The sequence below is a fragment of the Lissotriton helveticus genome, chromosome 1_1 (assembly GCF_964261635.1).
Source record: "Lissotriton helveticus chromosome 1_1, aLisHel1.1, whole genome shotgun sequence".
NCBI lineage: Eukaryota > Metazoa > Chordata > Amphibia > Caudata > Salamandridae > Lissotriton > Lissotriton helveticus.
This window is the reverse complement of record NC_136057.1, coordinates 1,469,622,451-1,469,640,532: the sequence shown is the minus strand read 5'-3', so window position 1 is coordinate 1,469,640,532 and position 18,082 is coordinate 1,469,622,451. Positions and strand designations below refer to the sequence as shown.

The following is an 18,082-nucleotide window of genomic DNA, read 5'->3' as shown; positions in this document are numbered from 1 at the left end:
GCAACTGACTGTTATTTTTGTGGACTTCTACCTCATGCAAGTCAACACACTGTACAGTTCCTAGTGTTCCCTGCCCCGTCTGCTTATACTTGCACTCTGATGTACAACCTGACAAACGTCTTTCCCTCAAGTGGCGACGCTGGCAATCTTACCACATTCCAGCCCTTCATTTGGACATTCCATGGCCATAACAATACCATCTGTAATGCATCTGACTCAGTACCAATGCGTACCATCATGTCACCCCTATGCGAGGTACGTGGGGTTACACTTTCGTTACCATTCGAGCTAAAACAGTTGCCATTTCTGTCACGCCACGCCCTAGTACATTATGTCTGCAAGGCCGAGGAAAAACACCAGTAGGAGTCAGTCTATGCAATACTACAATGACTTATGACAATTTCACCCCATATCTCCGCCTTCCTACAGGATTGCATTTTATGTGTGGAAACAAAGCTTACACGTGGTTACCTCCCGACTGGAGTGGTACATGCTACATTGCTTTCCTCTTACCACCCGCTTTCAACAGAGACAGTATGTACCATCGCCAAAGAAGACAAGAGAGCCGCTTCGGACTTTCTTCACCCTGCCAGCGTGGTTGTGCTGCTAAGGAGGGACTTCAGGGACCTCTATGAAAGTAATTGGACCCCCTCTAAGGTACTAATTCACAGGTCAGAGAGAAGAGGGGAAAGAAATATAATGTAGCAACTACTCAAAGCACAAACTCCCTCATTACCTCTCTATTTATTTGAGGGTTTTAGCCTCTTAAATTCTATCATGGGCATAACAAAACACAAATGTTACTGTTACTTATTTCCATTCACTTTTTTATTTGTCATTTGAATTATTTTTGTCTTTGTTATATCTTTTAAACATTATCATTAAAAAGTACAAAAAGACATTTCTTGTATACACAATTTGGCAACATGAAAAATAATTCACAAATTCATATAATGAACACAATATGACCAGGTAGAGAACAAACAACAATCAAACCACACATGCATACTTCACACACATTCACACCACAATTATATGTGCAAGTTGTCGCGTTTCGTTGGTTGTAGTCTAATGGCCAAAGACAGGGTCACAACAAAATGTAGGATTTTATATAGACATGGTGGACGCATTTCCGTGGCAATAGATAGCAGTAAGAGCCACCTTCCTCAGGACCCGCCAGATTATCAAACAGTGTTCTCTACACCCTGGTACTTCCTGTAAAGATATATACAAAGAGACCCACAATAAGTTTCTACGCCCATGAAATGTACATTATTAGGACATTAATTGGATCAGACAGAGTTTATTTACAACAAAAAAAAAATAATACATACAGAGAACCACCAGTGCCACCTTGTGACTGAGATGGGTGCATTTAGATTATATTAATACACCTATCCTTTTATCCTTTTTCTCTCTTTATTGCCCCAACTCACTCGGGGCAATGATGTAATCTATTGTTGCCCTCACTAACTCGGGACAATGATGTCGTCTGTTCTGCCTTTCACAGTGACTTATAGGTTCTATTTAGACCGGGCATGCCTGGCATATACATTCACTGTTAGTAGGAAACAAATCTGGACATCCCTAACATCTACCTTCCATGTTAGTTAAGGCCAAGCCCTAGTTGATACTCACTCAAGTAGAACCAATGCTGTAGCCTATCGTAGTTTTCACATAGACGACCTGCTTTGGAACGATGGTTACTTATCCCACAGGGTTCTCTTTTGGCTAAGTAAAGAAAAACGAACAGGTATTGCTATTGCCTCTTCATTACAAAAGGTATCTGCAAGTTAAAATCTATCAACCTAATTTACCTCCGATATTCCTAAAGTGGATTGAGTGTAAAATCTCTCATAATTCCATTTTAGGCAGCATAAACTTCATTTCCACTGGGAAAAGAGAGAAAAAACATTCTCTCTCTATCTCCACCAATATTTGCATTCATGACCAACTGTTCTTAAACTTAATTACCTTAGGTGTTTTATTCTCGGGGTAACGTTTGTTATCTTGATTCCGTGAGTATGAGTCTATTTTTCTATTGCTTTTTCTCCTTTCAAAAATGCAGTCTCTCCTGCATGGTAAAAAGACACAGTATCACTAAATTGATCGATTGAAATATTTGAGAAAAAACTCAACTTTCATTATTATCACGTATACCTGCGAGTTATCAATAAGGATCGACAGTGATGGTTAATCAATCTGCAGAATGCATCTCATCGGATTTCCCGGAATAATTAAAATGATCGTAGGTATTGCTATCTTCAAAGAATAGATCCTGCCGAAATAAAAGAGGGCCTAGGTCATTTATGAAGTAATATGTTGCTACCTCCAATTTGCATCTCAATATACAAGTAGATATCATGACAAGAATCCTGTGCACACATTAAGCGAGGTGTATACATGTATCATGCTTAATCAAAAGAACACAATAGGTAGTAAATGGAACAAAGTGGACACGATAGAAAGTCTTTTTGTTCTTCAAAGGATTGTATTTGACCTTCCTTTGTTGAAAGGTAACTTCAAAAGCAAATGACCAGCCAATCGGCTGGTCATTTGCTTTTGAAATTACCTTTCAACAAAGGAAGGTCAAATACAATCCTTTGAAGAACAAAAAGACTTTCTATCGTGTCCACTTTGTTCCATTTACTACCTATTGTGTTCTTTTGATTAAGCATGATACATGTATACACCTCGCTTAACGTGTGCACAGTATTCTTGTCATAATTACCGAGTGGGCCCTGGCCACTCTCTGCAGAGGTTTCGGGGTCTCCTCTGACCTTGCTGCACCGTCTTCATTATTGTTATTTTTTACCTAACACACACCGCTACCAGTTAAGGCGCCACACTTCCTGTACATGTCAAAACCCTCCACAGAACCCACTGCAAGTAGATATCAGGCGGATACGGAATTAGATCCCCTAGGACCATATTCCCTATTTAAAATACTGATCGAACTTTTAGAGACAGACTGCTGCCCTAACCCAACGTGCACTGAAGATGAAGATAGCACGGCAGCGATCTCGAAATGACTCACCCAAAAAGCACGAGAAACGACATCCAAGAGACTAACTCTTCATACTTCTCATGCAAAAATAAAGAAGCAATAACGCAAATGTTACGAGATATAACCTCCCTGGACTCCTTCTCCCGTCATCCCTTACAAACATTCTGGCTCTGTAATAAGGATTGACCAAGTTTCCTTACGTGCCTACTGTCCCCTACCTAACTTACGCTGCATCTAAGCCTCCCATATCCTATTACTGTGCCATAAAGATGCTTAACTAAATTAGTTGACTTGACCGTCCATCAAAGTTCCGCACACGTCTCCTTCGGATAAATACCAGCTCTCAAAGGTTCGCTTTTTATAGCGATCAGATAACCATTTCCCTGCAATGTAACCACCGTAATTTCTGACACCTGGGTTATGTCAGAGACAGACAGAGGACTACCTTTTCACATTTCGATCGTGGCCATGTTTTCCTTTATCTGTTTACGCTTGTTGTTCTGTCACATCATTAGTCATAGGAAATAACAAGCATTTGCAATGCAATAGGTCTAGCATTAGGAAAGTTTGAGCTATTGGTCTTGTAAATGACAATTTTTTTATTTATGTGTTGGTTTTGAAAATAGCTAAATTAATAGCTTTGTCATTTACAATGCCAATAGTTATAACTTTCGCAAATGTGACACCTATAGCATTTGTAATGCAACATGTTTTGTATTTACGTGACTTAGATGTATTGATATTACAAATAACAATGGCTTAATTTTTTAAAAATAATTAATACTTAAATAAAAGGGATTGTAATTTATAATGGCAATAGCTTAAACTTTTGTAAATAACTTTTGTGAAGATTATGTTCAGTGTATTTTATTGTGACGAAAATCCAAGAACAGAAGTGAAATATTAAAATTTTTTGTGACATTTGTAATAAAGCTTGAAACATTGAGAGAACATATTTGAACCAGTTGTTGTTGAATGGTTGCACAGATTGATGCTGTGATGGCGCGGAGTGATGTTGTGGTGGCGACGAGTGATGCTGTGGCGATCAGTGAAGCGGTAGTAGCGCATAGTGATGTTGCGGTGCCCCTGAGTGATGCTGTGGAGGCCGTGAGTGATGCTGTGGAGGCCGTGAGTGATGCTGTGGAGGCCGTGAGTGATGCTGTGGAGGCCGTGAGTGATGCTGTGGAGGCCGTGAGTGATGCTGTGGAGGCTCTGAGTGATGCTGTGGAGGCCCTGAGTGATGCTGTGGAGGCCCTGAGTGATGCTGTGAAGGCCCTGAGTGATGCTGTGGAGGCCCTGAGTGATGCTGTAGTGGGGCATGATAATGCTGTGGTAGCGCATAGTGATGCTGTGGTGTTCCAGAGTGATGCTGTAGTGTTCCAGAGTGATGATGTGGTGGTGCTGAGTGATGCTGTGGTGGTTCTGAGTGATGCTGTGGTGGTGCTGAGTGATGCTGGGGTGGCGCCGAGTGATGCTGGGGTGGCGCTGAGTGATGCTGTGGTGGTGCTGAGTGGTGCTGTGGTGGTGCTGAGTGATGCTGTGGTGGTGCTGAGTGGTGCTGTGGTGGTGCTGAGTGGTGCTGTTGTGGTGCTGAGTGATGCTGTGGTGGTGCTGAGTGATGCTGTGGTGGTGCTGAGTGATGCTGTGGTGGTGCCGAGTGATGCTGAGTGATGCTGTGGTGGTGCTGATTGATGCTGTGGTGGTGCTTAGTGATGCTGAGTGGTGCTGTGGTGGTGCTGTGGTGGTGCTGAGTGATGCTGGGGTAGTGCTGAGTGATGATGTGGTGGCGCTGAGTGGTGCTGGGGTGGTGCTGAGTGGTGCTGTGGTGGTGCTGAATGGTGCTGTGGTGGTACTGAGTGATGCTGTGGTGGTGCTGAGTGGTGCTGTGGTGATGCTGAGTGATGCTGGGGTGGTGCAATATCCAGTGCCACTTTTTATATCACTTTGTGCTACACTGTACTTGGCTGCAAATTAAATGGGAAAGAGTTTGTTCGTTTCCTTACCTACTCAAAAGGCAGTTTATTCCGAAAATGCAAAATGTTCAGATGTATACTTGCAAAATGCATGATGAGCGTTTTCCCCTCAGTAATGTGTGTTGACCAGCAAAACTTTACTGGGCAGGCAGTTTAGTGAGCTAACACGTCTTAATAGGCTTCGTCGATATTGCTGTCAACAACTATAACACACCTGGTATCATACTGCGTATTATTTTTGCATGGAAGGTTTTGTTTGCCGCCTGCATTTTAAAAGTTTCACATTTGTGGTTGTTTGGTTGCAAGTGGTTTAGTAGGGGAAACAAATACTTCGATTTTTCTGTTGCTTCAACGTGTTATGGTTATTTAAATGTGAAGCAATGATCTTGTGTCGAATAAGCAATTTGCATATTTTTTGTCTTGAAGCCTGAACATTGAAAAGAAGCGTACCTTTTTGATTAATGTTTTTAGCATTTCACAAAGAATGTATCCGAATGCAAGTTAACGTGTAAACCAATTGGCGGTGGTTTTCTTTTAAGTTCACTCTCGCTTACTTCCAAACTTTGACACAAACACATGCCCGAGCTCAAACGACCACTGCTTGCGGTGGGAACCCAGCCCCTCAACGGACAACAAATAGGTAAACTGAAGAGCAGCCTGCTGAGCAGTGGCATCAAAAGGGTCTATGTAGCCTACCCCTGCTGAAGACCACCTTCTGAAATAACTGTTGGTGCAGAACATTGCGGCACAATAAGACTGCATGGGCTTGCTTGAAGCACAGATTATGTAGCAGAGTAGTTTCTGCATTTCCTTCAAGACATTAGGATTGAAAGTTAACCAAACGCGTGTTTAAAATAAGTATGACACAACTATAAAAAATTCAGGAACACACCATCAAAGAGCCCCTTCGACTGTTTTAACTGATGCTCGTTCAGAGACTGCGCTTCAGAAAAATCTTAAGGTACATGAAGGGCATGAATGAGGGAGGGAGGAGGAACAATGGCGGAAGCGTCCGCAGATTGCTTTAATTAACAGGGCGCCCCTTCACTCTGAGTCCGTGCAACGGTGGAGGGGGAGGGGAGAGTGTCGGAGCATATTTACCATATGAAATGGCCTCAAGTCATCAAATATTTTTTATCCAAAATGTAAGGTTTTTTAAATATAAATTAAAAAAAATACCTGATATGCACAGAAGACTTCCATGTATGTAATTTTTAGTTTAACCGGCTTCTGACCTACACCTATGGAGGTTAATAGATCCTTGCTCTTCCTCCTCCCCTCATTCATGGCTGGCTGCCAGCCTGAAAGTCTGGGCCTTCAACCTTCATTCAGTTTACAAACCCTGCTCTGCAGTTGCTGCCCTAATCCATTTATAGCTCGTTGGCTGCCAGACGTTTCACTGATTCACAAATGCCCGCTAAGCACCCCGTCTCCTGCTGCCTCAGCAGACCGGAAATACAGGAATCTGAATGCTGTGGAGTGCTTCATCTAGCTAATTCTGAAAACTCGCGACATTCATGAGAGGGTCATTTATACATAGTCCCTAGTAAGAAGGCACCTCTTGTAACATTTGCAAAATACTGATAAGCGCAATGCTGTTTAGCATGTATACAGATGGGAAATGTAGTTTTCCACCAGACGATTTTATATTTTTCAAAGGCACGTTTTTACAGACGGACTCATTTGCCGTTATCCAGTTGTACACATTTTATTGACCTCTAAAGGAGAATGGGACACAGGGAATCAAACCTTTAATTTGCAAATATTCTGCCACAGATCGTCAGTGTTGGAATGAGGACAGCGTTCTCTGTGTTGCAAAGTCCGCATCAGAGCTAGCCACTAGACCACATCTCATTAGTGTTTGAACGTGCATGTTGAAGAAAACAGTGAACCTTGTATGAATCTAAGGAGGTGCTCTGCTGTAACCGTGCAATAGTAATACAAATGTCTTTATTGTGAGTTTAGTAAAGAAACATGACGAAACAAGAACATCGCCGAAAGAAAAAAAAGCGGCCGGGAAAGGATCCCTTTGAAGTGGCCGTGAAAGTGAAAGCAATTAGGGGGAGGAGAATTGAGGCCAGCGCGCACTGCGCACGCTGGGGAAGCCTGTGGGAGGGAGGCTGATGGCTTTGATGTGGGGAAATGCGCGTGCTTGTGTTCACGAGAACTGTTTGAAATCCGCCTGATGGTTTGAGAACTTTTTTGCCTACTAAAATTCTCCCCTATCCATTCCTTGCGGAATGGGATAGGCGAGACCTAAAAAAGGGATCATTTTCTCATCAACTATGGTTGCGCCATATTGAGAGAGTACGGGGAACAAAGTACTTTCAACATATTAGATTTTTTATAGTTAGCCCCTATACTATCCATTACTTCTGAGTATCTTGAAAACAAAACTGCCATGATTCTCGTAGTGGGGGAACATATTATCACATCCGCCACTTACAAAGAATTGACATTGCAGCATCCTTGGGCTCACATTGGATACCGCTTTTGTTACAATACTGTCATCTGTGCACCATATTTAGACATATTAGCGTGCAATTACGAATTCACTCAATACAACAAAAACTCCTACATGAAAGACAATGTACACCCTGTTAAGACATTTTTAGTGCACAATTTCGAATTAACCTGTTCGGTAAAAGTTCCTACATGAACACCAATGTAACCGAATAATTCGACAGACAGATCAGTACAAATCAAAACTGCATTAAACCCGAATATTTCATTATTCTCCAGATTGGTCTATAGGGACGGGACTATAACACAGTTCTATCACAGAGTCAGTGTCATTCTTGACAAGTAAAGAACAGTATGTTACAAAATATTAAAGACAAGTAGCAGTAACTAGAGATCCATCCTCCAGAGCCCTGTATATCAGATATATATCCACATACTTAACACAACAACTTCAGGAGAAAGCAGCCGTCTACTCCTAACTGCAAAGTTGTATACCACTCATCAATTGAAATAAATGCAACTACCAGGGTTTTGTAAGATTTCTTCGGTAAGCCCATTTCTTACACTATCCATAGTAAAAATCCAGAAACATTCTCTTCTCTTGCGAACTATTTCCATAGGCGTCCCTATCTGTCCCTTCACCTTTTCCAGTATACACCACATAATGTCCTTTTCAGAATGTTGTTTAGTGAGACAGTGTTGGACAAGAGGGGCTTCAATCCTGCCATTACGTAGCGCCGATTTATGCTTGCTGAATCTTACCCTGAATTCAGGCTACTTTAAGCCTCGCCACTCCCGCTTCGTGGGACGCGCGCGGGCGCGCGCCAGGCGAAGCCCGGGCCAAGGGCGGGCCCGTCTGAGCCCGTCAGAGACCGGACGAGGCAGGGCCGGGCTCCCTCTCTAACTTTCAAGTACTCCAAGGTCAGTTCTTTCAACGCTTACTATTTTACTTGTGCATTATAACTTTGTTGGACTTAGATCTGATTTATTTTCATCTTTAAAAATGAGCAAGTGGGATGGAAGAAGGATAGAAGCCCAGGACTCACAAAAATGGAGGTCACCCACAATCAGCTCCATCAAGTACCACAAGTTCACAGGCAATGATTCCCCCAGATTTTGACTTTGCAGCACTGGGTAATCATAGTTCGAACACTAATAAGGATATGTGGAGAAGGGTAGAAAATCTCTTGTCAACTCTACTATCCCCTATAACGTACAGGTTGACCCGGATAGAAGATCGTTTAGGCATTGTTGAAAATCAAGTGGAATCAAGTTATTCTGCCCTTGAGAGCCTTTCTGCTAATCTTCGCCCAACATCGGGGACCTCGACTATTCAATCAGTGAACCCAGTGCCAGTCCAGGCTGCAGCTAAACCTAAGTGTTTAAATCGGCAAACTCCGAATTCATCTGCCCCAGAGCCGTCTATAAGTTAAGAAGCAGCAGCCCAGCGGAACTTAATTCCTAAGGAGACTGGCAATGTACTAACAGGAAATCTGTCGAGTGAGTTTGCCCAAATGACTATGAGCCCCCTAGCTGATGCTAGGGCAGATATTAGAATAGCGTCATCTAAGGCTTCAAATGGCGATACCTGTCTTCGACCAAGAGAATTAATCCCACCTACAGCCTCCCAACGATCAGGAGATTGGGGGCATAATGTTGCGCATTCTGGGTTAGCGACCCTTCATTTACCCTCGGCAGCTGCCCCCTTAGTGGTTGTTTTAGTGAATGTGCCACCACTACGGGCAACGCAGACTGAAACCACCGAACAACTGATGTCAAAAGCTCTGCATTGGCTTACCAAAAGCCTAAAGAACGTTGGGATTTGGGAGGGGGGCCTGAACAGGCCTATGATTATGGTTAGACGTACCCCCTGGATTTGTCACTCAAGGAAAGAAGGTGGAGGTGACTGTGTAATTGTTAATTTTAATAATGCATATATGCCTAGATTTTTACTGGATAATTTGGGCGGGGTGGACGGTAGAAATATGGAAAAGGTTTTTGTGCTACCACTAGGGTTTTTTTTATACATCAGGGCCCTACCCATTGTCTGGTTGGAGTTCTAACAGGGAGGGCAGGCACTTCCTGGTTCCTCAAAGTCAGGTATCTAGACATTTAGAGGTCCCTCTGACCAATAGATACACCCCACTCTCTCGTCTTGATCAGTGTGATTGACTTCCCCTGATTTCAACCAAACTTGTTTTACCCCGTGATAGCCCTTCTACCTCTTTATTAATTATGGAAACGGGCTCCCAGCAACTTGGAACAATGACATCGGTGGGCTCAGATCCAGTATCATCTTTAGCCTTACCTTCGGGCACCATTCCTTCCCGACTCTCCATGATATCCTGGAATATAGCTGGCCTCTTGACAAATACTGTCTCCTGACTGGGTAAGCTTTACTGAGGGGCACGACTTTATTGCCCTTCAAGAGACATGGTCAGTTGAGACGATTCAAAGCCCAGGTTACCTAGCCTTTGCCAAAGCGGCAACCACCAATAGGAAGGGGAGAGCTAGTGGGGGACTGATTACCCGGGTTAAGCAACAGACTGTGTTTCAGGTAAAAGAATTACAAATTGACAGCCCAGACATTCTTGCTATTAAAGTGCTAGTTAAGGGAGAGATTGATTTCATTCTTTTTGACATATATGCGAGAGGAATCCCAGGAGGGAAAGCTTCTCCAACTATTGCCCACCTGGAGACTATTCTCAATGATATGGGTACCCCCAAGTCCATGGTTATTGCAGGTGGTTTTAATTGTACATTTGAGCCGTTGGGTCCTGACGATCATAGCCTCTCTGCGGAGGAAAATCAGAGCTGGGGGATACCTTCCCTAATGTTGCCGCCGGTCATTAAATGGACAGAAGTGGCCTTACAATTAAAAAGTATGTCCCTTGGGAGGGGGTTAAGGGCGGTAAACAGGAGAACTACGTCTGACATGAAAGGTATTAATACCTGCTCCAGTGGCTTCAGAGGCAGTAGAATCGATTATACCCTTATTAGTTTAGAGTTATGATCTAGACAGGGCGACATGCGGATCCATCAACGACCTGAGAGTGACCATGACCCTCTGATTTTGTCCATTGATGGGAACGATTTAGTCAACGTAGGGCCAGTAATGGACACAGCGGTAGGCGAAGTGCTTTTGTCCCAAGATTGCCGTCGTTTGAAATGGGCAAAAGTCTCTGAAGATGAGGCCTCGGTAGCACAGATTAAGTCCATGGTAGAGGAAGCTATAACAATAAGGGGTATGTTAGATCCACTGGATATTGGTACTACTGCCCCTAAGAAAGTCCATGAAGACCTGTTTGGTAAAATAAAAATGTTATTTATAAGAAATATCAAAGCTCAAGGTCATATTCTAAAAATAAACGGCAAACTGGTACAATGAGTCATGTAAAGCTGCTTTTGAGCACCTAAAGAAGACTATTAGGGATGGAAACCCCCAAGAAGTTAAAATAGCAAGGACTAATTATAAAAAAGTTAAATCTGAGGCAAAGAAGGAGTTTGAAGAGGATAGGTGGATATCCTTGCTAAATGCCAGTAATAGGAAGAACTGGATTACTTTTTGGCATCTGGTAAAATGGGGTAGTGGAGCGCATAGTTGTGTTCCAGAGAACAATGTATCTCCCGAATTGTGGGTGGAACACTTCCAGGCCCAATTCGCCTCCTCTAGGCGCGGCCAAGCCTCTTATCCAGAGGTGATTACTGAGAGAGTCCTAACGTTTGAGAAAAGGGAGGTAGAATGAGTCCTGGAACGAGTTCCCTTGGGGCGGGCTCCGGGCCCGGATTGCATCTCGGCTGACATTTTTAAACATGATAAGAGGAATTGGACTGATTATATCTACTTCCTAATAAATGCTTTAGCTAGGGGTGTGCAGCTACCAGATACCTTGCGTGGGGCGGAAATAATCCCCATATACAAAAAGGGTACCTAGCCAATCCCTGCAACTATAGACCTATAAGTCTAATTGACACTCTTCAGAAAATAGTTGCTAGATTGATCCTAGGTAGAATAAATGATTGGAATCTGGATCAAGATGTACTCGCACCCTATCAAGCGGGTTTCCGTCCCCACGTCAGTACTATTGACCAAGTCTTTAGATTTTTTCTGATATATTGGAATACAGTGTCATTGCGGGGGGGGGTACTCTTTATGCAGCGTTTGTTGATTTGAAATCAGCATTTGACTTGGTCCCTCGTCAGAAGCTGTGGGATGTTTTAAAGGAGGCCGGGATGCCCCTAGAAATTTTAAGCTTTGTTATCAAGTTGCACGAGGAGAACTATGCTCAAGTTAGATGGGGAAAGCAGGGCCAACTTACAGACCGTTTTCCAGTTAACAAAGGGGTGTGGCAAGGATGTGTCCTTGCACCCACCCTATTCTCCCTGTTTATTAATAAGGTCATTTCATATTATTCTAATTTTCCCACGGACACACCAACTCTTGCTGGCACAAGTGTTCCTCTGCTAATGTTTGCAGATGACACTTTAATTTTATCGAAAACTCAATCTGGTCTGCAACGTGCCCTTGATAGATTTACAGAGTTTTGCAACTACCATGATCTTTTAGTAAATGTTGATAAAACCAAGTGCATGGTGTTGCATAAGTATAAACATATTAGAAGCAGAGTTGTAATGAATGATGCGTTATTGGAGCAGACAGACACCTTTACCTACTTCGGCGTGACTATGGGTAGGAGGATGAATTGGACCCCACAGTTAGATGTCCTAGTGCTCAGGCATAATCACTTAGCAGGAGCCCTACTTAAAGAATATAGACTTTCTAGTACTAAACCGGTAGGGCCTGCTTTATCGATTTATAATGGGACGGTTAGAGCCTCCATTATTTATGGCGCAAAATTATGAGGGTATGAAAACTTAACTTCTCTTGTATCTGCACAAAACAAATTCCTGAGACTACTGCCCTCTCTGCCTCAGTCTACCCCTATCAAGCCTTTATTGCTAGATCTAGGTTGTGTATCCATTGATGAAGTGGCGGGACTTAGACCCCTAGCTTATTGGAGGCGGATATGGACTATACCAGAACTGGCATCATATGGCAATGCCCTTATGCATATCAGACAAACTCCCAGCACTCCAATATCAAATGGCTACAGAAGGTCAAGAGTAATTTGACTGATATGCGGCTCCGCTTCCCGTGGGAAGATCCGACAGGGAATTCATTTCCCAGTAAAAAAGAGTATAAAGAACTTTACTGGGCTATGATGCACAGGCCGAGGCCGGGCAAAGCCAGACGAGCGGACGAGCCTAGGCAGCTGCTAGGAGGCTTGGGACCCCAGAGATCGAGAGACAGAGGTGACCGCTGCGACGGAAGAGAGGCCCTGGTCCGAGAGAGCTGATATTCCGCCATCATCCTGCCATAAAGCGGAGTGGGCCCAGGCGCACACACGCCCCGACTCTCCGGAGCCTCTGATCTTCTCCCGGGGGCATAGCTGTGAGTGCGGTTGGACCTCTGACTCCCCTGGCATGCACCTCGGCTGTGGTGCCGGACTTGATATTTGTGCCCCTACTGCTGCACAGAACCCATGTACGCTCTCTTAAGTCATCCTGGTGCACAGGAGACCCACGGGGACTGTGTGCTTGTGCATGGCTGTGCGTGTGGACATGTATTTGGGTGTTTTTGTACTAGAGCATGTGATTCTATGTGTGCTCTTGTTGGTACGCGCAGATGTTTCTGTATGTGTGCTTATGTCTGTGCGTATGATGGTGTGTGCATGTACTTTAGTGTTTTTGTACTAGAGCATGGGATTGTACGTGTGCTTGGGCGTGTGGCTGTTTCTGTATACGTGCTTGTGTGCGCCCTCTGTTCGCGTATGAGAGTATGTGCGCACACTTGTTTGTGCTTGTGCATGTCTGGGCGTGTGATGGTTTGTGTTGTGTGCATGTACCTGTGTGTACGTCCTTGGGTATTTTTGTTCTGGGGCATGTGATTGTATGTCTGCTTGTGTGTGTGTGCGTCTGTGCGTTTATGAGAGTGTGAGCGCATTTGTGTGTGCTTGTACATGTTTGTGCATGTCTGTGCATGTGATGGTGTTTGCGTGTGCATGTACTTGGGTGTTTTTGTACTAGAGCATGGGATTTTATGTGTATTTGTGTTTTTGGATGTTTCTGTCTATGAACTTGTGTGTGTGCGTATGTGCGCATATGAGGGTGTGTGCCCTCATTTGTATGTGCTTGTGCATGTCTGTGCATGTGATGGTGTGTGCACGCTGGATTTGTTAATCTCTTGCAGCCACTGTCCTGGAAATTGACTCTAACTGCTAGATTCCTGACCTTTAAGATGACCACCAGTGTACAGTACAGTCCCCTACCTGACCCCAAGATGGCTTCCATAGTGGTCCCCTCCACGTTGTTTTACTTCCCTGGGACAACAATTGGATATTGAACAGACCTTGAACCTATCCCCTAACCTGTTTGCACATCAGGACTTGAAACCTGTGGAACTTACCCCAGACTGTAGAGACCAAGCGATTTGGCTGATTCCCGGTGGAGCTACATATAGCTAAAGAGGAGATGGGGTGTGGACTCCCCCCCCGCCATCTCCTACCCAGCCGGACATTGGGCAGATTTTCCCCTCGTCTCTACGTCCTATCTTCCTCCTACCCCTTTACCCTATCCCATTACCCTTCCTTGCGCCATTCACCATGTCCCCTATGTTCTTTAAATGCTTTTCCTGATACTTATGTAATTCTTAACTGATATAAATTGCAACATTATTGTTCCTCATGTAAAGCTCTCTGTTTCCTTCGGGTCTAGCCAGCGCTATAGAATAACTCATTAATTTAAATATGTTCCTCTTTAGCACTCTTTCTCTCTTTGTCTACTTCCCTAGCTCCTATCCCCTCTCCCCTGAATCTCTCACCTCACCTGCTAGCCTGCCTAGCCCCCTGTCCTTTGTGCCCTTTGACTAAGCACTCCTTCTCCCCTTGTTGGGGAAAGATCCAATATTTATACTCTGGAGTCTCAGCAAACCCGCTGAGAGAGTCCACTGTGCCAAGGGAGCCACTCACAGCTGAGGTATGGTATGGCATCCCTGGCCAAAGCACTCCCTCTCCCCTTTTTGGGGAAGGATCCAGTTTGTAGGCCTTGGAGTCTCAGAGACCCCTCTGAGAGAGTCCACTGCGTAAAGGTAGTCTCCCGCAACAGAGATAGAGAAGTGATACCACTTCCCCATGGCTCACAGTTTACTGGACTTTGGACTTTGATTTGACTCGTCTACCGGTTTGTGTCCCCTTCGCCCCTCCCCTCCTCTTTCTATGCTGTGTCCTTCATCCTCCTCTTCTCTTTCCCGCCTCATTACCCCTCCCCTGAATCTTTCCCCTTGCCTGTTTTTCCCCTTACGTATTTGTGCTTATTGTTTTATCTCGACCTTACAAGTAACTATGTTGCCATGCTCTAATAACTGTGTAACCTTTGTAACGATGGAACCTGTACCTATGATCAGATGCTCATGTAAAGCTCTCTGATACCTCCGGGTCTAGCCAGCGCTATATAAAACCTTTAAAATAAAAATAAATAAAAATAAATAAAATAGGAAGACCCTGTCATTAGTAGGTAGTACTTCGCTCACTGGCTTGTTTATGGAACATAAGCTTATGACGGAATGGGAGAATTACTGGAATTTGATTACTGTTCCAGGTGATAGGAAACTATATCACCAATTTAGAGTTGGTACTCTCCCGATAAAATCTTTTACTGCAAAATGGAATAATCTCTCAGACACTGTTTGTCCTTCTTGTAATTTAAAGGAGGAGTCGATCTCTCATGTACTCTTTGTCTGTCCTGCATACAAGGGTCCTCGCCGTAGGTGGCTAGGGCCTTTGTGCTCTAATTTTAGCACTAGATCAAGCATGACAGCTTTTCGTATATTGGTCTCAAACACTCGCCCAGACATAGTTATTGCTATGGTGAAATTTCTAAGCTGGTTCTGGGCCTTGAGACGGAAAAACCTGAAGCCTAATTGAAGTATTTTTCACCCCCTTGATATGCAGGCTTCTGTGATGAATATTTTATTGTTTTGCTAATTGTTTTATTAACTATCCATTTTATAATAATACTCTTTTTCTATTTTTAATAGTTAGGAACATTCGATAATGTTGATATTAACTTTTGCGAGTAGGTGAACTCTTATGATGTTATTTATTCTTTTAGTGACACTTGTTGTGTCTTTTATGATTGAAATATATCGAATAAAGACTAAGGGCCAGATGTAGGTGTCCAAATACCGGTCGGAATACCGATTTTCGTCCGTTTCCGACCGGTATTTGGACATTGGTATGTAGGGGCATGTAAAATTACAGAATCTGTAATTTTACCGATTCTGTAATTTTACCGATTCAGTAAAATACCGATTTGGTAAAATTACCGATTCTGTAATTTCAGATGTAGGTAGCACTGTTTTCAGTGCTACAAGGGTTTAAGAATTCTTAATTTACCACCAACTAGTAGTTGGTGGTAAATTAAGAAAACCATTTAAAATGCATTTTTTTTTGCTTTTTAAACAGTGCCATGTTGCAGACATACATGCCCTAAGGGCATGTATGTCAGCAACATGTGCACCCATGCACAATTGAGGGGTGCAACAGGGTGTCAAAGTGACACCATGCCACCCTTCAATATTTACCCCAATTACCGAATCGGTATTTACCGATTCGGTAATTGACATTGATTCCTATGGGCCTCAAGGCCCGTAGGAAAAAATGGCAGTTACAGACTCTGTAAATACCGATTCATTAATTACCGAATCATACCGATTCGGTAATTAATTCGGTAAATATACCTACATCCCGATTGCCAGTTCTTAAATACCGAATCGGTATGATTCGGTATTTAAGAATCGGTAATCGGGGATTACCTACATCTGGCCCTAACTGAATTAAATTGAATTGACAATTGCCAGATGTGGACCAGACAGACACCATAGGTCAACAGTACTATTATGCTATTAAAGGACTGTTGCTGTACTGGGGTCCTATGTCCAACAGCCTCCAAATCAGAATACTAACCAGAGTCCTTGAAGCAACAATTAATGTGACTGCAGGAGTACTAACCAACTACTCTGTCGAACTTGATGCCACCCGCGTGGTTGCCCTCCAAAATCGTATGGTGCTAGACGTCATCTTAGCGGATAGGGGAGGAACCTGCCGCATCATTGGCGCAAGCTGTTGTGTGTATATTCCTGATTCGTCACCGTCAGTATATGATGCTATCTCCAGCTTCACCGAATTGCCTCCGAAATCCATCAAGAAACTGAAACTCCCTGGTCTTGGAGCTCTGGATTCTGGCAACTACTCCTCTCCTGGGGTTGGAAAATGATAACAATCTTACTGATTCCGCTATCTCTCCTGTTCTTCTGCTGTCTGTGCATCCACTGTTGCCCCTCACTCTGTTCTATCTGTGCTATCGGAGGTACACCACCTACCATGCCGCCTCAATGGACCAAAGATAATAAAATACTGTATCAACAAGCTGTAGACAAGCTTATGCGTATCGATACTGACTGAGGTGTTGCCCAGGCAAAAGGAGGGACTGTGAAACCTGAATCTGCTAAATTGCCATGTGCCCCACCAACTTTGTGACTACAGCGTCCATTTCACCTCTGTCCCACTGACCACGTACAGGTCGACCTGCACTCGAGCCGACCTTTTCCCCGCACCCATGCTAAAATGTTTCAGGAATGTTGAGATGGCAGATGACCTCACCTGGGGTGTTCCATTCCTGTTCAAACTAAACGGCAAGAGGCAGGTGATGTGCCTAAGGCTTAGACTGCCCAATTCCAGCATCAAGCTCCGTGACAAAGGGCAGGTGATCCGTATCTCCATCCTGCAAGCTATATGAACTTTCTGCGTTCCTTCTCTGCGAAGGGAGTGTCCACGTCCTATAAAAGATGCTGCGTGCTCCTTGCAATTCGAACAGTCTTCCATTACCTACCTTCAGTGGGTCACGGACACTTTTCCATCTCTAGAGATTCCTGTGTAAGATTAATAAACCTGTGTTTCTTCACTCGAAGTGGTGGGGTCTCCCATTTTTTAACGTACTTGGAGGAAGCTGTGGACTTGGGTGTTTCCGGCACCGCTGGGTGGTCTGCATCTAAGACCCCCGGGTTCTACACCACTCTTGACTCCCTTCCTGCATTTCACACGTGTGTCTTATTATTTTAGATAGTACATTCCTGCACTAAATTATGTGGTAAAAAACACCTTAAAATTACGTTCCAACAACTTCTGTGGGCGCAATTTTTTTCTCATAATTATTGATATGTCGCATTTAACATATAACCCATTTATCTGTTGCATAATCAGTCAATTCTAGAAAAAAATTGTTAGTAGCTCAAATGGATCAAACGTTACTAAAAGAGTGGCAAATTGTGTTCATGCGTAGTGGAAGGGCCTTCAATGGTCACTTTCCATTGCTTATTTATGTATTTAGTTGTTAAGCTGGTACTAATAGGGGGAAATCTTTGCTCAGACAGTATAACCAATTTACCATGTATTAAAATGAAAAATTAATGAAGTAAAATATGTGCCACAATATGCCGCATAAATTGCAGTATAATTTACTCAACTCTGCTGCATAATTCTAGATCTGTTGACTGGATGTGAGTGTTTGATTGGTTCAGATG

At 43.5% G+C, this 18,082-nt stretch overlaps 1 pseudogene; it reads left to right on the top strand.

Annotated features, from left to right (window-relative positions):
- Positions 1-248: 248 nt before the first annotated feature.
- LOC144764247 (syncytin-B-like) lies at positions 249-16,964 on the top strand (annotated as a pseudogene).
- Positions 16,965-18,082: the final 1,118 nt, after the last annotated feature.